The sequence below is a fragment of the Marmota flaviventris genome, chromosome 12 (assembly GCF_047511675.1).
Source record: "Marmota flaviventris isolate mMarFla1 chromosome 12, mMarFla1.hap1, whole genome shotgun sequence".
Classification (NCBI taxonomy): Eukaryota; Metazoa; Chordata; class Mammalia; order Rodentia; family Sciuridae; genus Marmota; species Marmota flaviventris.
The window spans coordinates 57,641,872-57,651,756 of NC_092509.1; positions in this window are offsets into that span (position 1 = coordinate 57,641,872).

Consider the following 9,885-nt stretch of genomic DNA (forward strand, 5'->3'; position numbering starts at 1 on the left):
TCCCCATGACTCAAGAGGCTGAGGCAGGAGGATCACAAGATTGAGGCCAGCCTCAGAAATTTAATGAGACCATATCTTAAATAAATAAATAAATAAAGTATCGGGGATGTGGTTCAGTGGTAGAGAGGCCCTGAGTTCAATTCTTTGCACCACCAAAACAAAGTAAAACAAAAGAAAACTGAACCCCTACTTCAAACTATAAAGTTCATACTAAATGAATAAGACCTTAATTATCAAAAAACATAAAAATTCTCATTAGAAAATGTAGGTGAGTCATTTGGACCTCAGAGTCAAAAACATTTCTTAAATAAAGCATGGGAAAAAAAAGCACCTTACTAGAAATACTGATAAATTTGACTATATTAAAAAATAAGGCTAGCCAGGCACAGTAGCAGACCTGTAATCCCAGCAGCTCGGGAGGCTGAGACAGGAGGATTATGAATTCAAAGACAGCTCAGAAACTTAGTGAGACCCTGTCTCTAAATAAAATATTAAAAAGGACTGGGAATGTGGCTCAGAGGTTAATCCCCCCAGGGTACAAAAAAAGAAAATGTAAAAAAAAAAAAAAAAAAAAAAAAAATATATATATATATATATATATATATATATATATATATATATATGGAGCAAGGCACAGTATTACACACCTGAATTCCAGCTATTCCAGAGGTTGAAGCAAAAGACTCATGAATTTGAGGCCAGATTCAGCAACTTTACTAGACCTTTCTCTGAGAGGGAAAAAGGATAAAGAACATTTGTTTGCCATAGATTTTATGCAAACAAATCTCCTAGACTAACCATTATTCTGTTGTTCAGAACCACTCCCCAGTTGTTTTAGTCAGCTTTTCAATGCTGTGATCAAAGGACCTTATAAGAACAACATAGAGGAGGAAAGATTTATTTGGGGCTCATGGTTTCAGATATCTCAGTCCATAGAAGGCTGACTCCATTCCTCAGGGCTAAAGGTGAGGCAGAACATCATGGCGGAAGAGTGTGGTGGAGGAAAGCAGCTTAAGACATCACATCAGGAAGTGAAGAAAGAGCTCTGCTCAACAAGGACAAATATATACTCCAAAGTCACGACCCCAGTGACCTGACTCCCTCAGCCACATCCCACCTGCCAACAGTTACCATTCAGTTAATCCCTATCAGTGAATTAATTCACTGATTGGATCAACACTCTCATAACCCAATCATTTTATCTCTAAATTTTTTTTGCATTGTCTCACGTGTGAGCTTTTGGGGGACACATAACTTAAACCATAACAAGCCTTTTATAATTTGATATTTAGTTTTAATATAAATAAAATTGCAACTGACTCCATAAAGAGAGCCATTCTTTCCCTCAATTTTCAATGATATTATTGGCACCAAACCACCCTCTTTGCTTGACCTTTTTCACCTCAGAGAGGTGTCCCCTTCTTGTTTCCTGATTCTTCTCTCAATCAGACTTAGACTATGAACATATTTCTGGCCTTTATTGTTTGGAAACAGTGATGGAAAAAAAAAAAGGTTAAAATCTAAATTAAAACAGGTGTATATTGTTTCTCATTACAAAATAGCTAGAAGAAAGGATTTTTAATATTCTCCCCACAAAAAATGATGTTTGAAATGATGAATAAGCTAAATATCCTGATTTGATCATCACACAATGTTTCTATGTATCTCAACATCACATAAATATGCACAATTATTATGGTCAATTATAAAAAACATAAGTGGGACTTTATCCCCACCTAAAAATAAAATTTAAAAGTTACCAAAAATACAGAAATTAATGAAAATTAGTCAACTTTCCTTCCTTAAATATTTTCTGAGTATCAACCATCTATAAGACATTGTGCTAGAAGCTAGAAATACAAAAATAGATAACATGTAGTACCTGTCCTTAAAAAGATGACAGTCTGGGCTCAGCAGTAGAGGAATTCTTAGCATGGACAAGACATTGGGTTCCATCCCCAGTGAGAAAGAAAGAAAGAAAGAAAGAGGGAGGGAGGGAGGGAGGAAGGAAGACCACAGTCTGTCACAGGAAGACAAGAGAAATGAGTATTCTTGGCACCCTATTAGGGTTGCCTGTAGGGACCAAAAGGGTACAAAGGAAGAAATCGGCCATGTTCCCAGGGAGGACAGGGAAGATGGGGAAAGGCCGGCATGGGAGAAACTTTAAAGATGCAATTTGAGCAAAAGATGAAGGCGTACATAACCAGGTGAGATACACACAGGATATCCAGATGGCTGATATCCAGAGAACTGAGGAAGGCCCACTGAGGAAGGCATACCAAGGAACTAAAGCAAGGAAAAGTGTTGGGACAACCCTGAGAAACCTCTGAGGAACCTGATTGCGAGGAAGGAGATTGAGAATGGAAGTGACACAGGACATGGGGAAGATTCTAGAGTTTAAGATATATGAGACAGACAGGCATGGTGAAACACTCCTGTAATCCCCACTACTTGGGAAGCTGAGGTAGGAGAATGGCAAGTTTGAGGCCAGCTTCTGCAACTAGGGAGAACCTGTATCAAAATAAAATAGAAAGGGCTGGAGACGTAGCTCAGTGGTAGAGTGCCCCTGGATTCAATCCCAAATACTAGATGAAAAAAAAAAAAAAAAAAGAAAAAGACACAAAACATAAACATGTGTCTAGATTTCAAGAAAGAAGCCAGGAGAATTGGAATATTTAAAAATATCTGAAGGACAAATTCCTTCTTTTTGTCTTAACTTCCTGTGGATGTTAAAATTTCTAAGAAAAGGTAATAGTATTTCCAGGAAACCACTCGACCCTAACTTAAATCCTTAGTGTCAAAATTATAACAGAGTTCCTCTTGACTCACTGGCAACAGTTTTGATGCACAAACAAGGTATATGTCTATAATTATGATGATCACACAAAGTGAGCTGGGGGTGTAGCTCAGTAGCAAGCACAAGCCCCAGGGTTTAGTCCCCAACAGAGAAAAATGTAAAGCTTTTAAAAAATCAGACAAAAGAACCTAAATGAGCACTATGAATGGGTCTCATGTCTTCACCTACATCCCATTGATATCCTCCTATTAGCATCTCGCCCTTCTCATTGGTCTTTTCTGTTTACATGGGGGATCTATGATGTGAACACACAAGCATTTTCTAGGTTCCTATAGATAATATCAGAATATCATTATAAATCCATGACACAGACAGTGATGAGCTGTATATGGAACCCAGGTAAGTAAAGGGAAACAAAGAAAAAGAACCAGAAGAAGTACAACAATAATAAAGACACACAGACATGTTCCAATTGAGTTTCACTACTCAGCACTTGAAGTGATCTTGGAATTTCTGGTGGGAAGAAAACACTCAAAAGGATTTACAAAAATTCTCCTTGCCCTTTTTTTTTTTTTTTGGTATTGGGATTTCAACTCAGGGGCACTCCACCACTAAGCCACATCCCCAGCCCTATTTTATATTTTATTTAGAGACAGGGTCTCAGTGAGTTGCTTCGTGCCTTGCTAAATTGCTGAGGCTGACTTTGAACTCATGATCCTCCTGTCTCAACCTCCTGAGCTGCTGGGATTATAGATGTGGGCCACTGTCCCAGTTCTCCTTGGTTCTTAATCGTGTATCATCTAGACTATGCTTTCTCTTTGAGAACACCAGGCCACCATGAGTAGACAAGAAATCATTTATTCATTCTGCTTCCTAAGTGCCTCTGCCCATTCTGTTTTTGATGCTGCTACGTGAAGGTCTTCACCCTACTGGACCTTGGCACTAATCTGATTGATCTTGACACAGTGGAATTGGTCAGATGAATATAAATTCTGACTTTGATTCCACATGACTGTGTGACCTAGGTCAAGTCACTTAACCTCTCTAAGTCTATTTCCACACTGTAAAACAGAGATGGCTACTCTATAAAATGGTGGCTATAATGGTTGTTGTTTATACCTCCAATCTCTCCCAGGGTTGTTTTAGTAACATAAAGATCTGATCATGTTTCTTCTCTGTTCAAAACCAGCTGTGGGCCACTCATGATGGCACATGTCTGTAATCCCTGCAGCTCAGGAGGCTGAGAGAGGAGGATAGCAGGTTAGAAGCCAGCCTCAGCAATTTAGCAATACTGTAAGCAACTTGGTAAGACCCTGTCTCAAAATTAAAAAAAAAAATTAAAATATAAAGGGCTGTGGATAGGCTGGGGTTGTACCTCAGTTGGTAGAGCATTTGCCTAGTATGCCTGAGGCACTGGGTTCAATCCTCAGCACCACATAAATAAATAAATAATAATATAAAGGTATTGTGCTTGTCTACAACTAAGAAAATATTTTTTAAAAGGTGGGGGAAGGGACTCTGTGGATGTAAAGTTCAGTGGTAGAGTCCCAGGTTTAATTCTCAGTACTACAAAAACAAACAAAAGCCTCTATGGTCTATTTTTCTTTATAGATGAGGTCCAAAAGTCTTAGTGTGGCCTTAAAAGTCCTATCTACCTCTCCAGCAATTATTTTCACTGACTTCCCTTTTCCCCTTCTCTGTGCATGCTCTTGTAAATACTCAGACATCTTTCTATTCCCTGGACAAAACCTATGTTTTCCTCTTCTCAACTTTCTCGTGTGTGTGTGTGTGTGTGTGTTGGGGATGGGCAGGCATGGTGATGCATGCCTATAATCCCAGGGACTCAGGAGGTTGAGGGAAGAGGATTGATTGCAAGTTTGAGGCCAGCCTCAGCAGCTTAGCAAGTCCCTCAGCAATTTAGTGAGACCCTATCTCAAATAAAAAATAAAAAGTGCTGGAGAGGGGTTGGGGATATGGCTCAAGTAGTAGCATGCGTGAGGCACTGGGTTCAATGCCCAGCACCACATAAAAATAAAATTAAAAAAACCTAAAGCTAGAAAATAAATATTTTTTAAAAATGGAGATGTGGCTTAGTGGTTAAGAGCCCCAGGGTTCAATCCCCAGCTCCCAAAAAAGAAATAGTGTGTGTGTGTGTGTGTGATGGTTTTCTTTTATCTACTCAGCCTGTCCAGTGTATAACCATTCAAAACCCTAATTCCTTGACTCTCTTTCTCTCCTATGTGCCTTTGAAATTTGTGTGTGTGTGTGTGTGTGTGTGCCTATGTGTCTAATACAGCATTTATTTGGTCTGAGATGTTCTAAGAATGATTTTTTAAAAATTATTATGATGGAGAGTAGATCCTTAGGTCTTCACCTGTTTTATCTTGGTATCTCCCTCTTTAGTCCCCTCCCTCTCTCCCCTCTTTTCCTGCACTTAGGAGGTAAGAAATAAATGGCTGCTAAATTGAATTGAACAGTTCACTCCTACTGCAGGTCTCTAAATCTTTCATGTGAGCTATGATGATACAGACTTTCATCTTTACACAATAAATTCCTTTGTGGTTATTGACTCTGCACATGAGCATGAAGAGGACAAGTAATAGAGTTGTATTCAGTTATTACCTTATCCTCCAAGTGGCAGAAAGAAAGACCTAGCTCACCAGCATTGGTTCTAACAACTAGAAAACAATATGTGGTAAAGTGAATTTAGGTGGTGTGTTGGGAAAAGAGTGTGGTGTGTGTTTGTCAGCTCTCTGGGCACTATTAAAAAACAAACAACAAACAAACAAACCTTGGATAATCAACTTATAAAGCTAAAAGATTTACTTTGAATCATGGTTTTAGAAGTTTCGCTCCATGATCAGGTGGATCCATTGCTTTTAGGCTTTTATTATGTGTACAGGATGCCAATGGCAGGGTACATGTGGTATAGGGAAACTGCTCATTTCATGACCAAGGAGCAAAATAGAAAAGGAAGGGGCTAGGGTCCCACTATCCCCTTCCAGGGCACATTCTCCATCACCTTAAAACCTCCTACTAGGCCGCATCTCTTAAAGGTTCCACCACCTCTCAAAAGCACTGCTATGGTCTTGAACACATGAGCCTTTGGAGGACATTCAAGATCCAAAGGATAACAGGGTTTTTATGAATTGATATGAGCTGAGCTCCATAATATAGCTTGAGGAATCAGACACAGTGCCATTGTGGTGTCTCTGTTGTTGTTGTTATTATTGTTATTGTTATTATTTAGAAACCTTATAGTTAACCTATAGAACATACCTGAGCCTCAGACTTTTCTGAATACCATGCTAATCCTAAAGCATGCTATTATTATAACTTAAAACTCCATAGTCCAATGAGTTTGTTATATATTCGATTAAACAAAGATAACAGAATTTCTCAGGGCTTTTATTATGTTAATCTTTGTGAATCTCTACAAATTGGCTTATGGTATGGAAGTTGTTACAGAATGAACGTTTGCATTTTCCCTCCAAATTCAAATGTAGAAGACCTAACTCCCAGTGTGAGAGTATGAGGAGGTGGAGTCTTTAGGAAATAATCAGGATTAGATGAAGTCATGAGGGTAGAGCCCATACAATCATGATAGTGTCTTTATAAGAAGAGGAAGAACCAAGATTGACACATCTCTCCCCTCCCCTCTGTCACATAAGCATTTGGGAAACAAAAGCAAGCCAGGAATAGGACCCTCACCAAGAATGAATCTGCCAGCACCTAAATCACGGGACTTCCCAGCCTCTAGAACTGTGAGAAATGTCTGTTGTATAAGTCATACAGTCTATGGTATTTTGTTATAGCAGTCCAAGCTGAAATAAGAGTGATTCCAAATTTATTTGAAAATGGAGTTGTTTCATAATAGTGCATTATGGTGACCTAGTGTTTCATGGAACACACTTTGGGAGACATGGCTCTAATTTAATCTTTTTTTAAATAACTTTTATTTATTTATTTTTATTTGGTGCTGAGGATCGAACCCAGGACCTTGCATGTGCGAGGTGAGCGCTCTACAGCCCCCTAATTTAATCTTAATTTCATCTGGAGGCTGTATATGAATTTGTTACATCATGTAATAGCAGCACATAATGTAATTCTTCTATCAATGTCCAGAAGATTTCAATGTGATTACAGTATAAATATGCATTTCAAATCAGTTTTGGACACGAGGACTGAATTGAAACCTCTGCTCTTTCTTGGGTCTCCAGCATATTGGCTTCTGATGGGAATCATGCCACTGGCTCTGCTGGCTGTCTAACTTGCCAACTCACCCTGCTGTTTTGGGGACTTAGCCTCCATAATGACCTGAGCTAAATCCTCATTATCTATCTACCTACATACATACATACCTACCTACTTATCTATTCATCTATCCATCCATCCATCTATCCATTAATCCTATTGGTTCTGTTTCTCTGTAGAACCCTAACACAGTATTAATGTAATTAAACAAAAATACCCCTCAAAGACCTACTACTTCTTCAGCAAGAAAATTCCCTTTAGAAAGACTTAGCTTTGTAGAATTAATATAGGATCATGGATTTTTATTGACTAGAGAGAAATCAAATTGAAGGTTAAAAAATTCCATTGCTGAGATACTAGCAATTTCTGATAGGTATATTTTGCTTTATAGTTCTAGTACAATGATTAGCATTGCTGAAATTAATTAATTTATTATTATTATTATTATTATTATTATTATTATTAGGCACTGGGGATCAAACCCAGGGTTTACACATACACTAGCAAGCACTTTACCACTGAACTATACCTCCAACCTCCAGAAATTAATTTTTTTAGTGCAACAAATTTGATGGTATTGGTGAGAATAAAGATAATCAAAAGGCTTTGTAAACTAGTGCTGTTATGATAATGCAAACTAGGAGATATCTAGGGCAATTAAAAGTGACAGAATTTATCTATGGAAAGAAGGAAGCTCCTTTCATCTTCTTGTACAAAGAGATGAGCTTCAATATTCAGCATTGACTGTGGGTCCAGCTTTTTATCTCTGCCCAGTAACTCTACCCTACTGGTCTTTTCTGCTCTCATATGCTTCTTCCCAGCATCAGTGCTTAAACATAAGCCTTTTCTACCTCTCATTCCACCTCACCCTTGACGTGTCCTGTTTTCTTCTATCCAATAAAGGAAGGAGGGTGGAGATTTGGCTTCTCTGGCAGCCAAACACAGTGATGCTTGCTCCAGGCTCCACCTCCCACATCATCCACCACCCTGTGTGGACTATATTGCTCTTACCCAGAAGCTGTTTTTCCACCCTAGGAGCTGACCTCATTGTTCCTGGGGCTGGAGCCATCTTATAAGGCAACGCTTGCCAGTTTGGGAGTTGATGGCAGTTTTGTGTTTGTGGCACTGGAGGAGTCGGCTTGTCCATTGTCTTTTGTCATAAAGATGTTAACGACCACCTTTCCTCTCCTTTGAGCATGAACATGGCTGAAAGCACAGAAGTGTGACTCGTATGTCACACATGGATATGTATGTAGATTCACTAGTTTAGGAAGCTGCTGTTGTTCATGAGAATTGTCAGTATACAGCTCTGCTTCCTGTTCTTGCAGACCAGCATGACATTTGGCTCAATCGAGCCCCTGTCATGGGTTGCCACACAAACATTGCTTGACTGGTGCTGTCATTTCCTGGCAATGAACAATTATTCCACATTGCCTCAGGATGCTCTCACAGTGTCCCTCTCGTGGCCACTGAACCAGTCCTCAAAAAGCAAATGTACAGCTGGAGTCATGCTTTTGAGGAACACAGGCAGCAACAAAGCCAGTATGGTTTATTGGAAGGACCATCAAATACAGCTCTAGGAGCACAGCTGCAGTATTTTGAAAATAGAGGAACTGGCTCCCACCCCAATCACCATATAGTTGTCACAGCCATACATGGCCTTCTTGTCCCTTCCCCATCTGACGCCATGAAGAGGGGAAGGTAGCAGTGGTGGTTCTTGAATTCCATAATCACTGGCCACATACTATCATCTACTGGATAACACCACATACCCTCACAATTCAGCTAATCAGCTCTCTTGTTAGATTTTTTTCCCCTTAATATGCACCATGTTCTTGGCCATAGGTTCCTTGATTTTCCCTATTATTTTAATGAACTTAATAGCAAGCAATCCACATTGAATTCTGCATCTTTAGGATAGAATGTTTTACAGTAGTGCAAAACATGTCTCTTCAGATGTACATTGGGAACAGACTTACTACCTTAGCAATTCATCAAGTAGCCAACTAATATTTGCTTACCGTCTACTTTGTATATGTCTTAGGTGCAAGGTGCTCATTGTGAAGGTTCAACAACAGATTATATATTGCTCAGGAAATAAGCATCTTGAAAAGTTAATAAAAGTAGTTATTTCATATTTTAAGTAACAAATGTCTATACAGTACCTGGAACTTTTTAAATAATAGGAATTTAAATGCAACATGAGGATAAAAAGTGAACAATGCCATCCAGACTTTAAGTCTGGGGAGAGCTAGATAAATTATTTAATAATAAATGATGCAGACTTTCCTTATTAGGAGGGGTTACTGAAGCCATTACAGGACACAAAACATTATCCTGATACAGAAACATAAACTTAAACTTATCTTTATCTAGCCATTTGTAGGGGAGAAAGAACCCAAGACTTTATTTTTGGTACTGGGGATTTAATTCAGAGGCACTTTACCACTGAGCTACATTCCCAGGCCTTCCTCCCGCCTTTTTTTTTTTAGACAGGGTCTCACTAAATTGCTGAGCGCCTCCAACTTGGGATCCTCCTGTCTCAACCTCCTGAGTCTAGAGGAATGCACCACAGTGCCTGGCTGAAGACTCTTGAAATAGCTAATTTCCCTCCCCCGAAAGCAGAATCTATGAATAAGAAAAGAAGAGATTGTGGGATCACAGCTCTAAATTATTTGTTCTGAGCAAGTAACCTTGAAGATGAAAAATTGACTGTAAGGACTAAAGGACTCATGATTTCCTAGTGTTTGAACTGCTTACATAATACTTTTTTTTTTGGTGGTGCTGGGGGTCAAACCCAGGGCCTTGCAAATACTAGGCAAGTACTCTACCAA